General features: G+C 49.0%; 1 pseudogene; it reads left to right on the forward strand.

Moving 5' to 3' along the window:
• The first annotated feature begins 4,455 nt into the window (after window positions 1-4,455).
• The window catches only part of LOC120401788, a 35,713-nt pseudogene continuing 13,288 nt past the window's right edge, over window positions 4,456-26,880 (forward strand).

Raw genomic sequence — 26,880 nt, forward strand, 5'->3', positions numbered from 1 at the left:
GTTAATGGGAAGCAATGGTTGTTAAGGTTTGTGCTCCTAAACAGTTAACAAGAATGAAGTTGGTATCACAAGCAAATTAACTCTAAAAAGCTAGTTAAAATTATGTTACTAACTCTTTTGCTGAAACAAAGTGTTCAGCAAAGGAAAGTAATACACCTTCTCATGGAAGATTGTGAGCATTTATTTTAGCTGTTAAGCGTTATATTTAATATGAAATATTAGTAATGCACCCCAAATGAAAATGAATGTCTATACAACAATTGCAAAAGTGTAGCTTGTGTTATAAAAGACTCGGTCCCTATAACTGTGTATTAAGTTTGGGTTACTGAAAAGCAAACAAACAAACAAAAAAACTTTACTATGTTAACTAACAAAAGTTGTTTAAGTTGCATCCCACAGACCAAAGACACCAGAAAATATCACACCCTGAAAACACCAGTTCATATCTGTATACAGTGAAGAAACCCCCAAGCATCAAGAAAAGAAAAATGAAGTGTTTTATAAATAAGAGACTGGTCAATTATACCTCTATCTACAATATATGGACAATTAATTTAACAATCAGCTAAAAACCACTAGCTGGACCAAAAAAACTGTCATTTAATTTCAACTTGGTTACTGTGTAAAAACAACTGTATAATTGTTGTACTACTGTATTATCACTGTACTGCTATATTATTGCTGTACTACTGTATTATTATTGTGCTGCTGTATTATTGCTGTATTGTATGATTAATGTATAATATGTATAACCTTGCTAAATTGTTTAACCAACACACAGGTACAAATCAACAAACGAATGGCAGCAAACAACATAAAGACAAGAAAAGAACAAATTGGTAAAAAAACTAAGTTACATAGTAACTACAAATTGGGTAAACAAATTGCCTGTTAGTACCAGTCATAATTTGGGTCAGTAACACTGCATCCTAACTGAGGCACATGTTATTCAAAACAATCTTGGTCAGTGTCTGGGTACCAATATTAAATCCAGACACAGCAATATTTGATAAATTGGTTACTGTCCATTCAGTAGGTTATCTGGAAGACGGCATCCACAAAAAACAACTGGATCTACATCAACCAATGGAACAGAGAAGCTACCCACTTCTGTTTCCTGCCCAGTAAAGCTGACCAAAGGGTGACAACCAGCTCTAAGGATAACCTATAACATGAATGGACAGTACTGTGTAGTAACTAATTACAATATATTTATATATAAAGGCCTCAGTGGTAGTGTCACTACTCCAAATTTCTGTTTTACTTCTCACATAGCAGTGTGGGACACACTATCATAATCCCCATCCCAGTATTTTAAAACACTCAGCCTACTACTAATAATGAAAAAGATAGTCACTGGAATTGCCCTAATAGGGGTGTGTGTCTATCTGTGTCACCAAAGTAAAAGGGCCAAAGTACACCAGCAAATTGGAAAAACATGGTTATGCTTGAATATAAGGTGGTGTCATATGTACACATACATACTATACATATATGCCCATACACGCTACAAATATATATGCTATAACTATATAATTTATATATATTAATTATTTGGGAGTGCCTCTAAGGCTCAATCATAATACTACCTTTATATTTTACATTTACATTTACATTTGTATGGTCTCATAAGGCCCTCAATAAAACACCAGAGAGGCTACTGACCCCCATGTATCCATGGTCCCGGGCCTAACATTCCCAGGCCCATCATAAGGGACAAAAAATAATTGAATAATAAAGTCTGTCTAATAGTCGTACGAGGGAATGTGCAGACTAAAAAGACAGATGGGGCATAAGTGTATGAATGGTAAAATAAGGTAACCACATAACAGTGTTTAGCCCACTGGGTTATCTTTAGTCCATGCATTATGCTTTTCCGGGACAATGGGTAAACATCCTCCCCATAAAAAGACAAAAAGCGGGGGAATGTAGTAAGTGCAGGCCCTGATAAAGGCCCAGTATGAGGCCAGAGGCCTGAACTGAAGTAACGAATAAGACTTTGCTAACATAAAGCAAAGTTAAGCTGTGAGCCAGAGGTAGGCCCTGCTCACAGAAGCTGGCATGAAAAGGGCTAATGCTACATAAACATATATTCACCTAGCATAAACACAGCACTAGAACACACTATACTGAAACATTCCATAGATAACAGGAGGACAGGCCGACCCATCCCAATGACAGGGGCAAAAGGGTAAAATGATGGATAGAGTTGTTTTGTTCGAACCAACATGTACAAGGTAGAAGGCGGTGCCTTAATACGTAGAAGGGTTGTAACTTGCTACGTAGAGAGGTTGTACCTTAATACGTCAGGTGTGATGTGTAACTTGTTTGTATCTGTGTATAAGAATGCATCCCTGGGGAGGTGTCTTTGTCCGGCCGTAGGGGGAGTGGAAAGTCCCGCCACTAAGCCGGGTCCTTGCCAAGAGGCACTCTCTCGCAGTACGCCCGGTAGACTAAGTAATCTACGGGGACCCTGCACGGGTGTCCGAGGTCGCAATAAACCTAGCCGACGTGGCTTTGCATCTTACTGGACTCTGTGGTCATTGGGGATTCTTGTCGGGTCTGCTGTGTCAGCTATCTGCAGAGCTGGGGCAGCACACAGAGGGAACTCACACACGCAGCCGAGTGATATCAACAAGGAGAAAGCAGAGCACCACACCGGTACCGCTCTGACAACAGGTGTGTTGTAAATTAGGCTTAGTTCATGGACCAGGCAATGATGGATGGGCTATTCCACCCGCCAGTTCCCTTTTGGGGCCCGCCACAAGAGACTGTGTGGGAAAGACTCTGGGGGCTACTGTGACACTGGCTGACTGAAAGAAAGGGCTGGAACGAACTTCACCATCACAGCTGCCACCCTTATGATCTCCTGGGATCCTGTGCGCCTCTTTAAATTTAAACCTTGCAGGCAGAGGTAGGACTTGAAACTGTTACACTGGAAGATGTGCAAAGCTGCCATCAGCTGGGTCTAGGATCACAGACAACCACGGACCTCGTTAAAGCCAATGGGTGCTAAGCACACCCACGCTGACAGCAAGAGCAGGCAGACCTCTTTAGAGAGGAGAAACAGCAGAGGATGGTGGGGGAACCACCCAAGGTATGAAGCCGTGTGGCAGCTGGCAGCAAACCCATATGGACTGAGGGGGTCTCCCTGCCTGCCAATGCAAGGACTAGGAGACCTGGGGTCAGCTGTGTTTCCAGGAGGGCAAGAAACAGAGCAGACAAGAAGACTGGAGAGAGGGACAGTCTAAAGGAGCAACTGAAAGCCCGGTAGCAGACCCTGGTAGAAACCTGAAGAGAGGATTTTGGGTCCTGGGTATGGGCTGCATGGAGCATTTTTGGTGCTGTGAGCAAAATAAATTGTTTCATGCTGTTTGATTCCTTGTGCGTTCGCAGACACAGGACTTGGGACAGTCTTTGGAAATCAACAGACCCGCAGCCACGGAATCCCCGACTGCCAGCAATTGCTGCTCCCAGCTGGAATGCCCTGGGGGCCCCCAAGCTTGAACTAGCCCCTGGGCCCAAAAGGGACAACGTTGTACTGTAGGGGGCTCCCCTGGGGTGGTCTCTGGTGAGAACTGTGCTCAGAACGGCTCAGCTGTGTCCTCCACTGCTGGCAAGGGCAGTAGAGTCCCCTGGGAAATAGTCACTTTAGGGAGGTGGGGGAACCCCCCATCCCTTGAAATGGCTCAGCCTGTGCATTTAGAGCTCCACCCAGGGCCCCCGTTTAAATCAATGGGAAGGCTCCCAGGGGCTGCAATGGGTGTCTGTCGGATCCGCCCTGACGCTGGCATGTCCTGGGCAGCGCTGGCTGGGCTCCCGGGTGTATTGGAATCTGGGCGACGTGGTCTCTCGCCCCTGCGACAAACAGGAGACTGTGAAAGGCAGCGATGTGGTTTCCTGTCTGAGGGTTGGGAAGGAGCGGGTAGACTCACAGGAACAGTCTCTGCAGGTTCAGCACAGTATAAGAGAGTGAGTCCCTTGGTCTGAGCTTCACTCTGAGCCTCCCAGGGCCATCCAGCCTTTGGACCTGCAGGTACAGTCACATCTTTAACTCTTTGGGTCAGGTCCATCCCTGGGGTGAGCCCCCTGGGGGGAAGCATGGCGACAGGTCAACCTTGTCTCTTCACTCAGACCCAGGGTTATAAGAGCGGCTCGTGATTTGGAGGCCACGATTTTTGGAGACCCGACTGAAAAGAACTGAAAGGGGTCAGATCTTTGGGGGTGGGAGGCTCTGAAGGTGTCTCAAGTTACACTGCTAAAAATCACTTGTGACTTCTCAAAATTTAGTCCTAAGGAAATGAAACACGTCTGTATTTTAACTTCGAAAAGAAACAAAGGTAAGTTTTTGACCAACTCTTTCCCCAGCCTGTAAAGGTCTTTGCTTGTTTACAAGGGTTGCTGCTCTCCGGATACCCATCCCTCTCCTGAGGTGGCTCAGGGGAGTCTCCATAGATGACCCCAATCACCTTGGAACAAGGGAGCCAGGGCAGGCATTTCTCTTGGTTGGTGTTGAGATTCTTGTGGAATTTTCTTCCTGTCCCCCAGGTGAAGATGACATTTTTGCTGATCACCGTGACTTACCTTTGTGCTCACACATTGATGGACATCCCTCAGGTAACTCAATCGATGCTGTAATGTTGGTGAGACCCAATGCCGTCTAGTTATGTATCTTTGTGCTGACCCTAGTACCTGACAACTTTCCATCTAAAAGAATTTGGCAATAGTGAGGTCCCTTGGGGGACTTCCTGGAGTCTCTGGCTCCTCTCTCTTCTGGGGTTATAGAAAGCTCTGTGTGGAGCAGGGTTTTCTCTTGGTTTATTTGTGGGGGGAGCACTGGAGGAGGTAGAAGGGGCTGGCTGATGCTGGGAATGTCGTCCTGGGTTTGGTGGAGAAGTTCTGTCCAAGAGGAAGGTATGTCTGTGTTTCCTAATGGTGGTCAGACCTGGATTAGTCTAGTCTCCTCTGGAACCTCACTGCAGAGCAGATGCCCTCACTCGGGAAATGCTTTGTACCAGGGATTAAATTTAGCTGGGGCTGTCGGGGCTGGAGCTGTGATCAATATTTTCAAACCCGCAGCAGAGTGGGGGCTATCCAGTTTATTGCACTGAGTGTTGCATGTATGATTACCTGCCCTGTGGGCGGGTGGCGTATGTGTGCAGTCGGTGCAAAGAGCTCCTGGCCCTCAGAGACCATGTACGGACTTTGGAGGCCAGGGTGGCGGAACTGGAGGAGTTAAGAGAGGCAGAGAGGTATGTTGATGAGGCTTTCTGGGACACTGTAGAATAGTCACATCTCTGCTCAGACAGCTCCTGTGCTGTTGAGGAGGAAGAACGGCCCAGGGAAGCAGAGCAGTCAATGGGAGCAGTGGGAAACCTTCCTGTAGTTGGGACCCTCCTTCCAGATGGTGCTGGGGTTGCCTCTCGCACTGAGGTTACCTCTCCGGGGGAGGGAACTCCAGTTTCTAGGAAAAGGCAGGTGTTAGTAATGGGAGATTTGATTATTAGAAACGTAGATAGCTGGGTCTGTGATGACCAGGAGAACCGTATGGTGACTTGCCTGCCTGGTGCGAAGGTTGCGGACCTCTCGAGGCATCTAGACAGACTTATGTGTAGTGCTGAGGAGGAGCCGGTGGTCGTGGTACATGTAGGCTTGCTGCCTATTAGTTTCATTTGGTGGCCCCTTGTTCTTGTATTATGAGAAGGAGTAAATAACACTTCCTAATTTACTTTCTCTCTACCACTCATGATTTTATAGACCTCGGTCATATCCCCCCCTAGTCGCCTCTTTTCCAAGCTGAAAAGTCCCAGTCTGATTAATCTCTCCTCATACAGAAGCTGTTCAATACCCCAATCATTTTTGTTGCCCTTTTCTAAACCTTTTCCAATTCCAATGTATCTTTTTGAGGTGGGGTGACCACATCTGCACGCAGTATTCAAGGACAGGCCCTGGTAGCACATCTCTGATGAACCTGTGCTAGCAGGGAGCTGGAGAGGGTCCTAAAGCAGTTGTGGAGGCACAGGGATTGTGGGTGGGTGGGCTGAGCTCCCAGTGGATCACTGAGATCTGTGCATAACTTTGGAGCTCCCTGGATCCTTGGCCCCCCTTTACATTCAGAGAGAAGAAAGGGACCTCCCCTCCTGGAAAAATCTGAGGGAAATTTCCATATATGGAGCCTTGTGGAATCTCCCTGGCCTGCCCTGAAACCTGGGTTTCTAATGCAGGAGAGGGGGCTGCTGGGGAAAAATCTGGTCCTATATTATAATAATTATTATTTATTATATTTTATTTCAGCGAGATCACAGCTGTGACAACATCATTGTTACCACTCGGCCACCCCCAAGGTTTCCTTGTGACTGATTGGAACCATAAGGAATAGAGCCTGCAGCAGAGCTGCCACTGCAGTCCAGCTGGATAGCATCACCCCACATCCCCTGTGATTTGGCCTCCTGCAGTTTGCCCTTGGCTATCACAGGGGTTACAGCTGGTGCACACGAAGCCAAGCAGCTGAGGTTCCCTGATGGCCAAGTGGCCCCCAAGGAAATGTGCAGACAGGCTTCATAAAGACAGTAGCCTCCCTATCTGAACAGATGCTGCCTGCTGCCCAGGCAGCCTCTCCGATGACTACATCTGCCCATGCTCCATGGTGAGTATTTTAATTTACACAGAAATCTGACATTCAAAGCGAGCTTGCAGTGTTAAAACCCTGATGCCCCAAGTAACGATTTTCTCAAGGAGTCCCATTTTTAGACGTTCCATGTGCTCTGGGCCCAATCCTGCCAGGGGCTGAGGAAGAAGAGACACCACGGAATATCAGTGACTCCTTCCCAAATCGTATCAGGTATATTTGCTGCTGGAAATTTAATCAGCAAATGCATTTTCAACAATTTTATTCTTTGACTTGATTGTGGATGCAGGAATTCAGAGCTGTGTTGCTTGGTGGGCATACAAGGAAGTCTCATTTTATGCGAGGATTCTGTTCCACGGTTAGCGCGTAAAGGGAAAACCACGTCTACTGAAACACTCATTGAGTTGAATGGCGGAAGGAATCGCCCGCACTAAAGATGCAGTTTTTATATTGTAATTTTTCTTTTTTTCCCATTTTCACCATCTGCACAAAGCTGAATTCGCACATGTTAAATGTGCCTAAGATGCGACTTGCCTGTATTTCTGTTTCCTGACTGGCTGAAGGCTCCAGCACTTCTGCCCTGAAGAAACCCCTCAGAGTTACAGGGCTATGTTCATCTCTTTCCCTTCTCTGGTTTCTGAGGGCCAAATGTCAGGCTCCGTAGCCTCCTTTCTCACGGGGTGAAATCCCGCCATTCTCCCACTCACAGACTGGGCCCTGGGCTACCGCGCAATGTGGCTGGAGCACTGAGCACTGTGCCTGCTCAATAGGTCTGGCTGGGTTTGTACCTGTGGCTGGCATGTGTGTGCCAAAGTACAGCTGTGTAAATGTTATGCCAAAACTTTTCATTGTAATACAAATATTACAAACAAAAATTTCATGACATAGATGCATATTGAAAGCCAGCGGCAGAGTTGTTGGAATTGCTACAGGAAGGAGCAGTGGTAACTTTACTGCTTAACGGCTTTTGCTTTAGAAAATTTTTCAGAAGTACCCCACATACTGTTTGCAATGGGTTTGTGCTATGAACTCTCTGTTCAGTGAACAGCTGTATGGTACTCTCCTCTGCTAATGGAGCAGAAGCCATTTGTAATACTTACATTCAGGGTCATGCACACAGTAACTCTACAATACCTGTGCAAGACTTTCCAAAAAGTCCTGAGAGAACAGAACCGCTGGTCTGTGTTTCAGCAAAGGGTAAAGCTGAGGTGCAGGAAAGAGCAGTGTAATAGTTTTTTATGTAATTTACCTCCATCACCTGTTAAAAAAGCATGGCTGAAGTAACTAGCACACTCAACTGGATATTAGTGCAAACCTAGTGTTTGCACAATTCACTCATTTGCGATGACAACCTCTCCCTCATCCAGCTGAAGTAACTGTCCATGTTACCATGTAACTTACCAGATAACTACAATCCCTTGCAGGGGGAGCAGATGCGGGTCCTGTGAGGATGAAAGGGAACCTGTAGGATGATCAAACTCTCTGGATTCAGTCAACATAGGCCGGGCAAAGCACTTCAGCTTCTCTTGGAGGGATTCTTGGGGGTCAGAGTGTATCACTGGGAGCATTTGGTAAGGGAAAGTTAATAGATCCTGGTTCTGATTGAATTTACACACGTAAATCTGGAGTGATGCCGTTATTGAATTCAGAACCAGACCCTGAAAATGTATCCCATGTGCTGCAAAGAGGCAGTGGCATAATTTGAACTCACAGGAGCAGAGAAAATAAAAACATAATGTATATAATGAGGCAATGAAACACGTTTATGAATAATTTAAATGCAGGACAGATAAACACAATGACCATTTTCACCATGCACTTGCCATATGTGTACACACATGTCATGATACAATGGGCCACACTTTGAAGCTGAGGGCCGGAAAGGGTGTCTGTATGAATGTCACTATTGAAAACTCACACAGTGCTCAAGTAGGCTGTGGAACTCTGATCCACAAGATATCAATGGGGCGAAGGGATTAGCAGGATTCAAAGAGGGACTGGATTTACACCACAAAATATGTCTAACTAGTGGGTGCCTGGGGGAAACTTTCCCTTGGAGCAGTTAATCTCATAGCTCCCTATTGCAGGGATTCTTCCATCTTCCCCAGACGCATGTGTAACTGGTTACTGGGCTAGAAGGACTGCAGGTCTGATCCAGTCTGGCAGTGCCTATATTCCTATTGGCATATCCTATTGCGGGTGTAAATCCAAATCTATGTTTTTTCTGATCTTCCTTGAGCTTCTGGGAATCCTAGATTTGCACTCAGAGCAGAAAGATGTCTCCTTAAATATCATCTACTTTCCTGTTCTTTTTCCTTTCAGGAAGGAAAGTTCAAAACTTCTTGGACCTGCCCAGTATGGTATGTCAGCTGTCAATGACACCAAATTCACACCTGCAGTGTTCCTGCTCACTGGGATACCTGGGCAGGAAGACGTCCATCTCTGGGTCTCTGTCCTCTTCTGCTTCATGTATGAAATTTCGATAGATGGAAATTCAGTCATTCTGTTCATTATAAAAATAGATCCAATCATCCATGAGCCCATGTACATTTTCCTTTCCATGTTGGCCGTCAAAGACCTTGGCTTATTGATAGCCAGCATGCCGACAATACCGGGCCTATTCTTATTTAACTCTAGAGAGATCAGCCTTGATGCTTGTTTTGCCCAGATGTTCTTCATCCACTCTCTGCAATTCATTGAATCCTCTGTGCTCTTTTTGATGGCATTTGTCCGCTTCATCGCAATCTGTAACCCGCTGAGATATGCCTCCATCTTAACCCTGCCGAGAATAGCCAAGATGGGACTGGTGTTTATGCTAAGAGCAGTGGCAGTAATATTTCCACTCCCCTTTTTCCTGAAACAGTTCCGATTCTTTCGAGCCAATGTCCTCTCCCATTCCTACTGCCTGCACCAGGACGTCATGAAGCTGGTTTGTTCAGACATCACAGTCAATAACATCATCAGTCTCTGTGTCACAGGACAACAAGCCATTGTTCTCAGCCACTTGGGCCTATGCTTACAAGGCCTGCTGGTTGCCAGGGAGATGGTGGAATTAGTGGGCCCCCTCTGTTAATGGGCACACTGGCAGGATGGGATTCAGTAGTATGGAAACCGGAAATAGTATAAGGGACCTACCATCAATCAAACCCTAACCCCTCCCCTTGGCTGCTTAAACCCTGCCCCTTGACCTCTTAAGCCCCGGCCACCTGTCACTGGAAGTCCCACCCATGGGGAATATTACTTCCGGGGTCAATGAGGACACACGACTGGAAGCAAAGTGTGTCATGTGACCCCTCTAAGAACTCCTCCCACTGCCCTCTACCAATCAGGAGGGGTTTCTCCCCCGTAGGCCCAACCTGAGAGGAGATTTGTCCGATCAGGGGTGTTCCGGGGCATGGTGACCCATCCGGAAGTGGTTCGTGTGACCCCTCTAAGAACTCCTCCACTGCCCTCTGCGAATCACGATGGGTTTCAGCCACACAGTTCCGCCCTGAGAGCAGATTTGACCAATCGGTGGTGTTTCAGGCTGGGGTGACCTGCCCAGAAGAGGGTCATGTCACCCATCTAAGAACTCGTCCCAGTGCCCTCTGCCAATCAGCGCGCGACACTATCACCCCATAAATCCCAGCAATCGGGGCAGAAGAGGCCATCTTTTACCATGAACACGTGCTTTAGAAATCATGGAAACATGGACTCCTTCACCGCCCTGGTGAGAACTTCAGACTTTGTGTTAGCCCCGAGGGCCTTTGGACTTGTGTGGAGAAAGCGCTACACGAGCGACAGTTCCGACGAGGGCCCTTTGACTCAGTCGTTGATGGATACGCCAGAACCTGAAACCCAAACCCTCGTGAGGCACCCCGATGAGCATGAAGGCCTCTCGTTGTCCACCCCCCTAGAGGTGGAAGACGAACGCAGCTCAGGGGAGTCACCAGAGGACAAGGTGAACAAAAAAGATGTCGCTCAGGTAAATGAATGATTAAGAAGCGATGGTTGATGATGGAGTGTAATGAAGTTAGGAACCGGGAGGTTGTGTAAATCTAAAAACAAGCAGTGGGGTGCTTACACTGTTTCTTTTCTGAAAATCTCTCAACAGCTCTACGATGCCTTTCTAGAGGCCTTTGAGAACTGACATCGGTAGTCTCGTGGGAGCAGTGATGAGCTGCCAAAATATTAACAACAGGTTCTCTCCTCCTCACCCCATGAGGGTGTCATTGCCCCAGGGGTCATGCCCCATACAACACCCCATGTTCCTTGATGCCCTCCGGGACTCCTGTCCCATCCACCCCCCTTCCCCGTCCCCTGACTGTCCCCTGCCGCCCCATCCAACCCCTCCTCTGATTTCTGAGGGCCCCTTGGGACCCTGCCCCATCCAACCACACCTTCTCTCTGTTCCTGCCCCCCACGACCCCATCCAACCCCTGCTCCTTCCTGACTGCCCCCCAAACCCTTGCCTCCATTCAATCCCCCTGTTCCCTGCCCTCTGACCGCCCCAACCCCTATCCACTCCCCGACAACCCACCAAACTCCCCTGCCCTCTTCCTACACCCCTCCCTGCCCCCTTACTGCGCTACCTGGTGCCACTCTGCCGTGGCCAGATCCGCTCAGCAGGAACTGGGACCGGCGCTGAGGGGGGCCCGAGCTGAGCCAGCCAGAGCCGCTCGGCCGGGACCTGGACCGGTGACGGTGCCGCGAGGTCCGGGCAGGAGCTGCTTGGCCGGAACTGGGACCAGCACTGCGGGGACCGAGCCGAGCCGGCCAGAGCCGCTCGGCCGGGACCTGGACCGGAGCTGGTGCTGCAAGGTCCGGGCCGGAGCCACTCGGTCATGAATGGCACCACGGGCCCGGGGCCGGAGCCAAGTCACAGCCGCTCGGCCGGGACTGGCACCGATGCTGTGGGGCCCGAGCCGGGCCGGCTCAGAGCCGCTCGGCCGGGACCGGCACCGGCACCGGCACAGCAGGACCCGAGCCGGGCCGATGCCACTGGGGCCAGAGCTTGGCCAGGACTGAGCAGGGGCGCTCAGCCAGGGGCAGGCCAGGGGCGAGGCCAGAGGAAGCCGCTCGGCCTGAGCCGGACTGGGCTGCGCCATGCCTCTCTGGAGCCCTCCTCAGGCCTGCCCCCCAGCTTACCTGCCTGCTGCTTGTTTCAGGCTTCTCGCGAACATCTGATTCGCGGGAAGCAAGGGAGGCGGAGGAGAAGGAGGACAGAGCGTTCAGGGGAGGAGAGGGAAGTGAGCTGGGGCCGGGGGCCAGGTGGATAGCTGCCCGAGCTTTAGTTAAATTTAAAAGCTGTTTTACAACCGGTTCTAAAAGGGTTTCTAAATTTAACAACCGGTTCCTGCGAACCGGTGGGAACTGGCTCCAGCTCACCACTACGTGGGAGTAAATATATCATGCATCAGCTGGTTTCGCTCATGTCTGAGACACAGCTCTCAAGAGGAAAATCCGGAAAAGGACAAAATGGAAGAATGAACCAGCTCAGACTCCCTTATGGTAGGGGTCGTGGTGTCCATTTTTACAGGCGGCTGTAAAAGGTCGTGTTAAATCAGGCAATTAATGAAACTTATTTATTTAAATATGTCAATATGAATGTGTCCCCCTTCATATTTGTGTTAGTAAAAGACGGTACCAGTAACAGTCATTTCTACACAGGCAGCTCTGTTAAAGAAAATATATTACATTGCCGGGGAAGTTGGGAGCTTCGGCGGGGTGAACCCTCTTTCTCAAGTGGCCAGAAAGCATAGTAAAACTTTAAATAGAAGACAGGTAACAGTTTGGCTTTCAGAGAAGGACACTTACACTTTACACATTTCCATCCCACCATCAACCTCAGCCTGGACCATTCCACACAAGAGATCCACTTCCTAGACACTACAGCACTAGTAAACGATGGCCACCTAAACACCACCCTATACCGGAAACCTACTGACCACTATACTTACCTACATGCCTCCAGCTTTCATCCAGACCACACCACTCAACCCATTGTCTACAGCCAAGCTCTACGATACAATCACATTTGCTCCAACCCCTCAGACAGAGACAAACACCTACAAGATCTCTATCAAGCGTTCTTACAACTACAATCCCCACCTGCTGAAGTGAAGAAACAGATTGACAGAGCCAGAAGAGTACCCAGAAGTCACCTACTACAGCACAGGCTCAACAAAGAAAGTAACAGAACGCCACTAGCCATCACCTTCAGCCCCCAACCAGCGGTGTATTATCGCCTAGGCCAACAAAGCCTAGGCCTAGGGCGGCAAATTTGCTCACCCCCCTCCCCAACTCTGCCCCTTCTCCAAATCCCTGGCCCACCTTGTCCCCCAGGCGCACCGCACTTCCCTCCTTCCACCTCCCTCCCAGGCTTGCCACGCGAAAGCACTGGGAGGGAGGGAGAAGTGAGTAGTGGTGCACTCAGAGGAGGTGGAGCAGAGGTGAGCTGCAGCCCGCGGGTGCGGGGAGTAAACCGGGGGTGGAGGTGGAAACCGCTCCCCGTCCCAGATCATCTCCGCTCCATCGCCGCCATCCCCCGAGCGCGCCACAACTCCCCTTCTCCCCCCTCCCTCCCAGGCTTGCCGTGGGGGAGGGTAGGTGAGCTGGCGCGTGGGGGGTTGCGCAGCAATTTTTTGAGGGCCTAGGGGTGGCAAATTTGTTAATCTGCCACTGCCCCCAACTAAAATCTCTCCAGTGCATCATCAAGGATCTACAACCTATCCTAAAGGACAATCCCTCACTCTCACAGATCTTGGGAGACAGGCCAGTCCGCTCTTACAGACAGCCCCCAAACCTACAGCAACCACACAACAAAAACACTAACCCAGGAACCTATCCTTGCAACAAAGCCTGTTGCTAATTCTGTTCACATATCTATTGAGGGGACACCATCATAGGACCTAATCACATCAGCCACACTATCAGAGGCTCATTCACCTGCACATCTACCAATGTGATATATGCCATCATGTGCCAGCAATGCCCCTCTGCCATGTACTTTGGCCAAACCGGACAGTCTCTACGTAAAAGAATAAACGGACACAAATCAGACGTCAAGAATTATAACATTAAAAAACCAGTCGGAGAACAATTCAGTCTCCCTGGCCACTTGATTACAGACCTAAAAGTCACAATATTACAAAAAAAACCCTTCAAAAACAGACTCCAACAAGAGACTGCTGAATTGGAATTAATTTGCAAATTGGACACCATTAAATTAGGCTTGAATAAAGACTGGGAGTGGATGGGCCATTACACAAAGTAAAACTATTTCCCCATGCTTATTTTCCCCACCACTACAGTTCCTCACATCTTCTTGTCAATTGCTGGAAATGGGCTATTTTCATTACCACTACAAACAGTTCTTTTTCTCTCCTGCTGATAATAGCTCACCTTAACTGATCACTCTCCTGACAGGGTGTATGGTAACACCCATTGTTTCATGTTCTCTGTGTATATCTATATATCTATAGATCTTCCTACTGTATTTTCCACTGCATGCATCCGATGAAGTGGGCTGTAGCCCACAAAAGCTTATGCTCAAATAAATTTGTTAGTCTCTAAAGTGCCACAAGTCCTCCTGTTCTTTTTTCACTTTACACAAACCGGCTCGAATACGTTTTAAAAGAAACAAGACCATTGTTTCAGATGTGGATGTGCAATGGCAGGCAAATTTGGTGGATATGCACCGGTTCTCCAAATGCAGCAGCGGTTTTAAGTACATCTTAACAGTAATAGACACTCTATCCAAATATGACTGGGCCTTAGGCCTAAAAACAAGACGGGTGTTGAGGTATCCAAGGCCTTTCAAGCTATTTTCAGCAAAGCTCGCATGCCTCAAAAATTACAAACCGATCGGGGGAAAGAATTTTTAAACAAACCTTTAAGCAGATTATTAAAGTGACATGGAGTTCACCATCTTGTTACTAATAATGAAGTCAAAGCAGGGGTTGTAGAACGATTTAACAGAACTTTAAAAACTAGGATGTGGAGATATTTTACAGCCCATAATACCTTTTGCTACATTGATGTGTTACCTGACTTTAAAGAGTTACAACCAGAGTTTCACAGAACTATACAGACCAGACCCGCTGATGTTAACCCTTCAAATTCTTTGAAGGTATGGAAAATGGTTTACAGAGATGGTTTAAAATAATCCCCCAGAGGGGGATTCCACTCACTCTTCCTTTTCACAAATATCACCAAGACAGTGTCGTGGTACAGGCACCACCACTCTTGCAACCTCTCTAGGAGGTTGTATAGTTCTAAGCAGGCATAAGCGGTGGTGAAACAGGCTATGAAGACGTTGGTATTGCCTGAGACAGAGGACCGGTCTTTTGCGTGCTTCCAAGACACACACGCGGTTTCATCGTCGATAAACTCACAGGATGAAACCTTGTAATTGAGGGGAAACAGGTACTGAAAGAGTGGAGAAATTGGAGAGGGTCCAGAGAAGAGCAACAAGAATGATTAAAGGTCTTGAGAACATGACCTATGAAGGAAGGCTGAAAGAAATGGGTTTGTTTAGTTTGGAAAAGAGAAGACTGAGAGGGGACATGATAGCAGTTTTCAGGTATCTAAAAGGGTGTCATAAGGAGGAAGGAGAAAACTTGTCCACCTTAGTTAGCCTCTAAGAATAAACAAGAAGCAATGGGCTTAAACTGCAGCAAGGGAGGTTTAGATTGGACATTAGGAAAAAGTTCCTAACTGTCAAGGTGGTTAAACACTGGAATAAATTGCCTAGGGAGGTTGTGAAATCTCCATCTCTGGAGATATTTAAGAGTAGGTTAGATAAATGTCTATCAGGGCTGGTCTAGACAGTATTTGGTCCTGCCATGAGGGCAGAGGACTGGACACGATGACCTCTCGAGGTCCCTTCCAGTCCTAGAATCTATGAATCTATCAAATCTAAAGGTTTATTCATAAAAGGAAAAAGATACAGATGAGAGCTAGAATTGGTTAAATGGAATCAATTACATACAGTAATGGCAAAGTTCTTGGTTCAGGCTTGTAGCAGCGATAGAATAAACTGCAGGTTTAAATTAAGTCTCTGGAGTACATCCCCAGCTGGGATGGGCCATCAGTTCTTTGTTCAGAGCTTCAGTTTGTAGCAAAGTCCCTCCAGAGGTAAGAAACAGGATTGAAGACAAGATGGAGATGAGGCATCAGCCTTTTATAGTCTTTTCCAGGTGTAAGAACACCTCTTTGTCCTTACTGTGGAACATTACAAGCAAAATGGAGTTTGGAGTCATATGGACAAGTCCCTGCATACTTTGCTGACTTAAAAGGCGCATCTGCCTTCTCTCAATGGGTCAGTTGTGTAGCTGATGGTCCTTAATGGGCCATCAAGCAGGCTAGGCAGAGCTAACACCAACTCGTCTGGGATGTCACCCAGAAGCATAGCATAAGTTTGAAATACAGACAGGATAGAGGCAATATTCATAACTTCAACTACAAAATGACACATGCATACAGACAGCATAATCATAACCAGCAACCCATAACCTGGTCTTAGACCCCTTATATGACCCCCTTTACCTAAGATTTGGTGCCACTACAGGACCTTGGTTGCAACCATGTTCTATACGGTCCCAGTTCAAGTCAATAATGTGACACAGGCATCTTCCGGTTTGGTCATTTTCTTTAAAACACGGTCAGGGTCTGCACTAAATTGCACAGCATTTATCAAGGTCACCCCTTACGCTAAATGTTTTTGGGTTAGGCACAGACATTGCATAGCATAACCTATGGCAAGAACAATGTTTAATAAGCTTTCCAAATACAGCTCAGCACACAGGCCCCGGAGCTTGCAGTTTATATCTACTGAAGTTCAAGTCACACAGTCATGGCGCCGTTGGGCTGGCACATCTATGACACAGCCCTCACAATCTTCAGAAAGCTTTTCCCTAAGGCAGTGATTAAGGACAGCATAAACAGCAACACATACAATAGACCGCATGACTTTTTTATGCTCACGACGTGGCACTGGCTCAGTTAGTTCCATGCCAAGCCTCATAAACTCCTCATAGCTGTCATCCTCGGAGTCCTCTTCAACAATTTGTATCGGCATTGAGCAAAAACAAGGAGAGCCCGGTTCATCTTCGCTGCTTGATGGAACGCTGTCCAGGGCCTGCGGGTCCTCTAGAAAGGCATCATCAAGCTGTCGAGAGATTTTCAGAAAAGAAACAGTGTAAGCACCCCACTGCTTGTTTTTAAACATACACAACCCCCCCACCCCCGGTTCCTAACCCCATTACACCCCATCATCAACAGTCACTTCTTCATCATTCATTTACCTGAGCAATGTCTTTTCCATTCACCTTGTCCTCCGATGACTCAACCGAGCTGTGTTCGCCTTCCACCTCTAGTGGGGCGAACAATGAGAGGCCTTCATGCTCATTGGGGTGCCTCACGAGAGTTTGGGTTTCGGGTTCCGGCGTATCCATCAACGGCTGAGTCAAAGAGCCCTCGTGGGAACTGTCGCTGATGTAGCGCTTTCTCCGCACAAATCCAAAGGCCCTCGGGGCTAAAACAAAGTCCAAAGTGCTCACAGGGGTGGTGGAGGAGTCCATGTTTCCATGATTTCTAAAGCACGCATCCTTGGTAAAAGATGGCCTCTTCTGCCCCGGCCCTGGGACTTATGGGGTGATAGTCATGCGCTCTGATTGGCAGAGGGCGCTGGGAGGAGTTCTCAGAAGGGTGACACGGCCCTCATCTGGGCGGGTCACCCCGCCCTGGAACACCACCGATTGGTCAAATCTGCTCTGGGGGTGGTCCTATGCGGCCGAAACCCATCGCGATTGGTAGAGAGCATTGGGAGGAGTTCTTAGAGGGATCACACGAGCCACATCTGGATGGGTCCCCCCACCCTGGAACACCCCTGATTGGTCAAATCACCTCTTGGGGCAGGCCTATGGGGGTGAAACCCCTCCTGATTGGTAGAGGGCAGCGAGAGGAGTTCTTAGAGGGGTCAGATGACACACTGTGCTTCCAGTCATGTGTCCACCTTGACCCTGGAAGTAATACCCCCATGGGTGGGGCTGCTGCTGAGAGGTGGGTGGTGTTTAAGGGGTCGAGGGGCGGGGTTTTAGGGGTCACGGGGCTGGTTTGGGTTTGATTGACGATAGGGCCCTACTGGACACTCTTAGAGGCCCTTGCCTTCCAAAAGGGGGGCTTTGTGAATTTAGTAACAGCTCTTCTTGAAGGGAGGATTGATTCCTGAACCGCATGAGGTAAAGTAACAAATCCAGTGAGCTAGCCACACCCTCAATCTCATCTAAGCCCCCAGGCCCCCCTTCATCTTGGAATCTGGGTTTAAATGTGATACCCCAAGGAGAGTCTCTTATACATCAGTCTCTGTGTCCCAGGACAACAAGCCATTCTTCTCAGCCACTTTAGCCCACGCTTACCAGACCCGCTGGATGATAGGGAGAGGTTGGAATTTGTGGGCCCCTTCTGTTACTGGGCCTGCTGGCAGGGTGGGATTCAGTAGGATGGAAACCGGACACCCTTGGAGGCCTTTGCCTTCCAAATGTGTGGCTTTGTAAATTTAGTGTCGGGTGTTCTGGAACGAGAGTCTTTGGACATTCGGGACTTCACTTTGTTTTGAAGCTTGCTGAAGATTTGCTTGAGGCGCATTAACATCTCTTTGAGAACTTTGCTCCTTGAAGGGGATGGTGTCCTAGCTCTGGAGGCCTTTGGTGACTTTCGGGGAGAACCGTCAGGACTTCCAGTTACTTTCTCCCCAGCTTGCAAAAGCCCTGTTGTACTCGTAGCAATGGACACCATCTTTGGTTGCCTGGAGGGAGCTGTTTTCCTCATTCCATCCTGCTTCTTGCTCTTGTCTGCTGGAAGGAGCCACACCGCTGGCATCTTGTGGTTGGATGATGCTGAGGAGTCTCCTGGAGTCCATCACTGTGGAATTCCATGGGATCTTCTGGGCAAGTCAGCACCTGCAGAGCCAGCTGGTCTCTTCCATTGAAGCTTACTGCACTTCTTGCAGATTTTGATTGGCGGCTGGTCCCTGGAGAGCTTTGAATTCACAGTGCCATCGAACCCATGTGAATCCATGATGTCTGGAAGACCATGCAGCTCAGCTGATGTCTCCTTCTGAGTTTTCTTACCCTTCATCTTTCCTGGATGTGCCTTGCGGCACTGCTGGCAAACTGAGACCTGGCCCGCCAAGGGGCGGGAGCTGCTCAACATTTCCGTCAGGTGCTTGATCTGCAGGTCGTGTGCAGCCTGCCCAGCAATGAGAGAGTCAAGGGTGGATCTGGTTAGCTGCTCAGAGCCTGGGGCCTCTGGGGCAACCTGGTGGCATTGGGTCCTGGGAAGATCTGCCCTGCCCTCACCTGCCTGTGCCCCTGGCCCCAGGCAGGAGCCTTCTCCCAAGGTAACCTTCCTCTCCATGTGCAGCTCCAGCTTCTCTTCAGTCCCTTTGCTGTCACACACACTGGTAAGGGGCTTTCTCAACTCGCTCCTATAAATCTGGAGTGTCGCTTCGAGTGTCTTCTCTGCTATTGTGGTTCCTGGAGGTGGCGATGTCAGATCCATCCCTGCTGGCAGAGTGCAGCGATCTGGGTTAGTCTGGTTTCCTGCCGCGGTATCATTCCTGCCCGTCTCCATGGTGGTATCTTCCACTGGCGTTGGAGGACGTGTGGAAGAAGAGGAGCTTGTGCTTTGCCTCCCTGTCTGCAGGAAATCGGTCTCCATCTCACTGAACTCCACACTGGCTCCCCTGGCTTGGACGACGTGAGGCAGCTTTGCCGGGGGCTCTGGATCCGGGGTGAGCAGCCCCCTCTGCATGATGAGATGCTCACGCCTTATGTGGAGTTCGATGGGGTGGGCAGGCTGTTGTCCCATTGTTGGGAATGCCGGTGTCCTGTGCCTGCCTGGCTCCCTAGGGGGGCGGAGTGGCCCAGGCAGGGCAGTCTCTCTCAGGAGGGGAGCATCTCTGTGCGACTCTCTCACGACCTTAGGAAAAGCCTTCGTTTCGATCTCAAAGCATTTCTGAGCCACGTGATCCTGCAGCTTGACCCCTGCCGTGGGCACAAGCCTGGCCAGGATGGCATCAGGGGATGCCATAATCCTGTGGGCCTTTTGGGGCAGGGCTCCCCAGGGGCAGACACATGGCTCCTGGATCTCCTGTGCATGCTGAGGGCTGGTGTCGGATCTCAGGGGCTTTGGGACCTTTGCTGGAAATCCACATTCGGGCCGATCTGTGTTGAATTCCCATTGCTGCTTGGTGTCCTGCTCACCCAGCAATGGCTCTCCTGGGATGGGGGTTTGTGGAGCCCCCAGCTGGCTCTGTAGATGCTTCTGTCGGATGTTGAAGTCTGAGCCATGGGCTGACATCTGGTCCAGACCTATGTTCTGCTCTCGCCAGTCTCGTCTGCTGTGGGCAGGGGGCCTGGGGAGAGGCTGGGCTTGGATGGGATGAGTGGATCCTTCCCAGCTTGCGACAGTCATGGTCTCCCTTGTGTTGCAGAGGGGCCCTGACCAAGTCACGGAGGCTTCTCTCAGGGAAAAGGAGCTGGGATTCCAGAGGGGAGAGGTGGTGGATTCCATGGAGGAATAGCAGAACTGTCTCATCACAGATGTCGACACACTCGGCCTGTGGGAGAGAGCAGACAGGGACAGATGGGACACGGCCCTGCTGAGCAAAGGCAAGGCTTGGGCGCAGCCTTCCAACAGTAGTGCAATGGGGTAGTGCCTAGGCATGCATTGCACACCACACCCTGACACAAGGACATCAGCTGGGTAACGAAGGACTGAGAGGGGGAGCTGGCACTCATTTTATCTAGAATGATAACCCCTTCGTCACACGCACATGTGCAGCACCTAGCACAATGGGGCCTTGAGCATGACCGGGGATCTACTGCTATTTAAATAGAAAGATTAGCTAACAACAATTGGTTTGGGGGAGGAAGATGTGAGCATGTGTGTGTGTAACCCTTGCCAGAGGATGTTGTGAAGGCCAAGACTATAAACTATAAAAGGAACTAGATAAATTCATCAATGGCTATTAGCTAAGGTGGGCAGGGATGGTGGACTATAGTCTATGTTTGTTTGAAGCTGGGAATGGGCGACAGGGGACGGATCATTTGAAGATTCCCTGTTCTGGTCATTCCCTCTGCTGCACTGGCATTGGCCAGTTTTGGAAGACAGGATACTGGGCTAGATGGACCTTTGGTCTGACCCAGTCTGGCTGTTCTTATGTTCTTACATTCTAACCCACTGGAAAACTGTCCTCTTCTAATGGCTGATACACTAGAGGCTAACAACCTACCATTGCTTCCAGTTAATGGAGTTTCTCCGGTGGTGGAGGTCTGTGCTATGGTCCTGAAAGTCCTGGGTTTGAACCCAACTGATGACTCATGTTTGGGGTGTATCACGTGGTGTCCCATTCACTGCTTGTCTGGTGCCTACTCTGGGGATTAGCTCTCGAGGTCAATGCCCCTTCCAATTATCGCATGTGATCACTGTCACTCCCACAATGACCCAGACAGTTTTCCTGTTCACTGCCCCGCCGGTCCATGCCATGCCCTCGGGGGCTGGTAGGGAAACCTGGGCCCACACTCCACACTAGGCTCCAGGCCAGGGACCCTCAACCCAGCAGTTCTGGGCTTTCCTCTCCCAGCCTGGACTGCTTCCTACTACTCCTGGTTCCCCTCCTTGCTCTGGGTGCACCAGCTCCAAACACTCCCCCCTCTTCCCAGGGAGGGGCTGCCCTTTCCCAGCCGCAGCCCCTGTCTCCTGCCAGCTTCCTGGCTTTATAGGCCCCGTCTGTTCCTGCCAGCTGAGCCTGCTTGGATCAATTCCCTGCTCCCTGGTTCTTCCTGCTGGTGCACCCTGTGGAGTTCATGGGCCTGCCTGGCCACCTGAGCCCCTTCCAGTGCTGTGTGGGGTGGACACCCCCTCACAGGGTGTCATTGGATTGCTTTTTCCTTCCAACACAGCACGGGCAGGTTCTAGACAGTTGCCTGCTGGCAGATATTGCCGTACAGAAGGATTTGATCCTACTCACAAACCCATCTTGTAGTCTCTGCATTGAATTTCTGATAATCCCTCACCTCACTTTCACTGGTATCTCACCTTGGAAGCTAAAGCCTCCTAGTGGCTTTTTCCCTGTTATTTTAGGATCCTGGAGTGTCTGGTTTTCCCTGCTCCCTCCTCTCTACATTCACTCTCCCCTCCCACCCAGCCCCCAGTCTGGTGTCCCCTGGTCAGTTGCCTTACGGTATCAGAACTTCATCCAGGTGTCTGGCCACGTACTGTAGCCTCCTCTCAACGAGCCTGAGGCGCTGAGCCAAGGGGAGCTTCTCCAGGGGCACAGGGCAGCTGTGGAACAGAGAGAGCAGATAGCTGAGTGCAGGCCCTTCCCTCAGGCCCTCTTTTACCCAGAGGGGTGGCACCGAAAGGCTCCCTGTCCCATTCTCCACTGAGGCAGCCTCCTCCCCTGCAATACCCGGGCCTTGGATGTTCTGGTTTGGGGTTAGCAGGATTCTTAGGTGAGCCCTGCTAGTGCTGAGGAGGTGAGAGTGTATCTTACTGGCAGCGTGTGTGTCATGTCCCCCCCACAGAAGCTAATCAAAACATAGGATAACAGCCTACTGGGGGAAGGGATAGCTCAGTGGTTTGAGCATTGGCCTGCTAGACCTAAGGTTGTGAGTTCAATCCTTAAGAAAGCTACTTAGGAATCTGGGGCAAAAAATGGTCCTGCTAGTGAAGGCAGGGGGCTGGACTAGATGATCTTTCAACATCCCTTCCAGCTGTAGGAGCTTGGTATATCTCCAATTATTACCTTTACCTTTATTATTACTATAGCTGCCAACTAATGCAGCTACCTCTTCAGCTTTAAGGGGTGCTTTATGCTGCAGAGGTGAAGGTCCAGGGTTCAAATCCTGCTGGGAACCCATGCCGGGGGACTGGAGGAGGGGCCGTTACACAAGTGCTGCTGGATCCCTTTCAGCCTACTCACGGTACCAGAAAGCCCAGCCTTCCTCCTGACCTCTCCACCTCACCTCCCCGGGGTGCACGGGGCTGCTCCCAGAAAACATTTTCTCCCCCTCTTGGGAGGGGAGGATGGTCCAGTCCAGTCGACACAATCTACCCCGCCCCCACTGCCCCAGGTTAAATGAGCCATACGATGCTCGAGGAAGGGAATGACCCACTGTACAATGCGTTGGGGTGGATTGGAGATGGCAACTTCTGCTGGGTGGGAATGATTTGCAGGAGTCTAAAGGAGAAGAGTTGCTTGCATGGTACATAGGTCGGGGCAGGGGAGGGATTACTCGGGTGAGGATGAATTGCATGGCGCTAAAGGAGGGGACTGACCCACTGCAGATTCATGGAGGGGGGCATTGCTTACCACGTCTCTGGGGATGCACCAGCCTCCTCCAACTCTTCCTCACAGCACCCAAAAGCTGCCAGAAGTGAGACATAAAGGAGACATTGAGCTGCTTGGGCACCCTCTGCTTCCTAGCAGCCTATTGCCCCAGATTTCAGAGGCAGCCTGTGAACGGAGCCCCAGCCAGTGCCTCTGCACGACTCTGGGCACGACTGCGCCTTCGCAGGAAGAGGGGAGGCAGGTGGGGGAATGGACCCTATTTCTCTGCTTTGCATGGGGCCGGGGTCTGCCACCGCAGATGTGGGGTGAGGGGCTGCTTACCTTTCGCTTTCTTTTTTGTCTTTCTGGGCCTCCTCTTCCTCGGAGAAGCCTGCCACACACAGAGAAAGCAGCAGGGTTAGAAGAGAACTCCTCAATAAACCCGGGAGAACAATGAGCCAGAGGTGATTGCTATGTGGGGCCAGAGGGAAATTTTTCCTTCTGGGAGAGTATTGCACTCTGAGGCATCATGGGTAGGCATTGTGCTTTCCTGTGATGCAGACAATATAGGGCACACAGCACAACCCATAACAGGGGTCACTGGAACAATCCAGGGGTTGGAGAAACAGGGATTGCTGGTACCAGGAATCTGCAGAGCTTATAAGCATTGAAGGAGACAGCCTGCAAAGTTCTCTCTCCTGCAGAGATGACAAAACTCTGCAGGTTTTAGGATTGCAGGGTATGCAACTCACCCCAGATACCATGCACGGAATTCAGACCTTGGGGGAGAAATCCGACCTCTGGACAACAGTGTTTCCTAGATACATATTTAGGGAGTGCATACTATCGGGGTTTTATCTGCATGCATTTGGGATGGCCATGCTACTCCTGAGTGGTGAAGCCATGAATGTGTTATCCAAATCCACCTAAACAAGTGCTGATATAACCCCAATATCATCCTTAAACGGCAGCTCTTTTACACCAAAAAACAACAACAACAACAGTTTGGCATGAGTTCAGCCCACTTGCCTGGGAGCTGCAAAGTTTCTTGAAGGTAAACTGCACTGCTTGCAGCTTAACTAGCCAGGTATTCCTTTCACAGGCTAGATCTTTCTTGCCTGGGCTCAGCCCCTGCCCTCCTCCCCAACAGTTTAGTTCCTTTATTTCTCCAGGTGTTTTCAGCAGTCTTCCTTTTGGGGCATGGAGGTGGTGGAGAAGAACCTAGATTAACTCCCTTCTAAGCCTTAAATAGGATTTGGCTATGACAGGAATCCTTTGTCTCCCAGTTTGACCCCCCCACGCCCTCCTAGTGGAAAAATACCACCAGTCCAAAATGATGCCCATCTGAGGGAACTGAGATTGTTTAGTCTGCAGAAGAGAAGAAGGGCGGGGGGCAGGAAGGATTTGATAGCTGCTTTCAACTATCTTAAAGGGGGTTCCAAAGAGGATGGATCTAGACTGTTCTCAGTGGTAGCAGATGACAGAACAAGGAGCAATGGTCTCAAATTACAGTGGGGGAGGTTTAGGTTGGATATTAGGAAAAAACAAATAGGATAATCCCATTCAGTAAATCAGAACCTTTCCAATGATATCTCACATGACCCATCTTGCATAAAACATACCTTAGTTATGCCATATTCATAGAACAATATTTCCATGAAGAATATGGGGTGTAATGTCACAGGGCTGAAGAAACATGTGGACAAGGGCGGTCCAGTGGATATAGTGTACCTGAACTTTCAGAAAGCCTTTAACAAGGTCCCTCATCAAAGGTTCTTAAGCAAAGTAAGTTGTCATGGGATAAGAGGGAAGGTCTTCACATGGACCAGTAATTGGTTTAAAGATAGGAAACCAAAGGTAGGAATCAATGGTGAGTTTATGAAGAGAGATAAATAGCAATGTCCCCCAAGGATCTGTACTGGGACCAGTACAACATCTTCATAAATGATCTAGAAAAGGGGGGGAACAGTGAGGTGGCCAGATTTGCAGATGATACAAAACTAAAGATCATGAAATCCAAAGCTGAATAGGCCCTCCTTGTTCCCAGATGTATAACCCTGTGTTGGGCTGTGTGAAAATGCATTTTGTTTGAATGGGCCCCATTTGCCAAACAAACTCTCCAGAACTCTCTGTATGACTGCCCTGTCCTCATCGTTATTTACCATTCTGCCAATCTTCGTGTCATCATACATTTTTATCAGCAGCAATTTTGTATTTACTTCCAAGTCATTGAAAAAATATTGAATAGCATCAGACCTAGTACTGATCCCTGCAGAGCCCCATTAGAAACACCCACATTCGATGAGCCCTTTGACAATTACTTTTTGAGATCTGTCAGTTAGCCATTAGCCTGTTCTCAATCCATTTAACCTGTGCTCCATTGATATTGTAGAGTGCTAATTTTTAATCCAAATGTCCTGCGGTACTTGTGTGCATAAACAGGGGAATCTCAAGTTGGAGGAGAGAGGTTGTTTTACCTCTGTATTTGGCACTGGTGCAACCACTGCTGGAATCCTGTGTCCAGTTCGGGTGTCTAACATTCAGGAAGGATGTTGATAAATTGCAGAGGGTTCAGAGAAGAGCCATAAGAATGATTAAAGGATAAGAACACATGCCTTGTAGTGATAGACTTTAGGAGCTCGGTCAATGTTGCTGAAAGAGGTTAAGGGTGGTTTGAGGAAAAGTCTATAAATACCCACCTGGGGAAAAAATCATTACAAATGGGCTCTTCAACCTAGCAGAGAAAGGTCTAACATGGTCCAATGGCTGGACGTTGAAACTAGACAAATTCAGACTGGAAAGAAGGCGTCCATTTTTAACAGTGAGAGGAATTAACCATTGGAACAATTGACCAAGGTCATGGTGGATTGATTCTCCATCACTGGCGATTTTTAAAATCAAGATTGGACATTTTAATAAAAGGTATGCACTGGGCATGATTGTGGGGAAGTTCTTTGGCCTGTGCTAGACAGGAAGGCCAGACTAGAAGATCACAGTGGGCCCATCTTGCCCTGGAATCTATGAAAAACAACACCTTACACAAGTCTAAGTTTGTCACATCTATGTTTGACATGGCCCATCTTCCATAAAACATTGTTAACCTGCTTTAAATATATTCCCGTCCTTTAATTCTTTATTGATTGAATCCCATATCAGTTTGTCCATTATTTCAGGCTAACTGGCCTATAAGAAGCCAGGCCAACCTCCCGTAGCTTTTTGAATATTGACAAAACATTAGCACACTTCCAGCCTTCTGGAATTCCCTCAGGAATCCTACATTGGTTAAAAAATTAATGTCAGTGGGCCAATAACCTCCTGAGCCAGCTCTTTGAGGACTCTTGGGTGGAGATGATCCGAGCCTGCTGATTGAAAAATACTTTTGTTTGGTTCCTGCATTCAGCTGGCATCAATCCAGCCTTTCCATCTCTCTAGGAGTCTCACTTACCTCAGATCTGGCGAGCCTGATCACAGCATAAAAGACAACAAAGAGCAGATAGAGGAGGAGTGAATTCATTTCCCCGGGCTCAGGCACTAAGACACTCTCAACACAGACACTCTCAAAACAGCAACAAGTACCCAGGCTACACCTGAGGGCAGGTTGCTGCTCTGGCATCAGGCAGGCGCTGATGTCATCTCTAGGTGACAATGGGGCTGCCCTCCTGCAATCTCCCTCTAGTCTGTGAGGTGTCAATGCTGTCCTTAGATCAGGAGATGGGATGGGGCAACCGCCCAAGTGGGCTGAGCTCAGAATAAGGCAGGAGAGAGGGCATCAGGTTTCCCAGGAAAACCCTGGGTCTTTTCCGAGCTCTAGGACTCTCAAGCCCTTAGGCAAGGGACATTTTTTCCCTACTTGTGGGAACTCCTAAAACCCCTGTGACTGAGGCAGAATCTCCCAGCCTGAAGTGAGAAGCAGCCCTGACGTGATTCTCTAGTG

The sequence above is a fragment of the Mauremys reevesii genome, linkage group 1 (assembly GCF_016161935.1).
Source record: "Mauremys reevesii isolate NIE-2019 linkage group 1, ASM1616193v1, whole genome shotgun sequence".
Taxonomy (NCBI): Eukaryota; Metazoa; Chordata; order Testudines; family Geoemydidae; genus Mauremys; species Mauremys reevesii.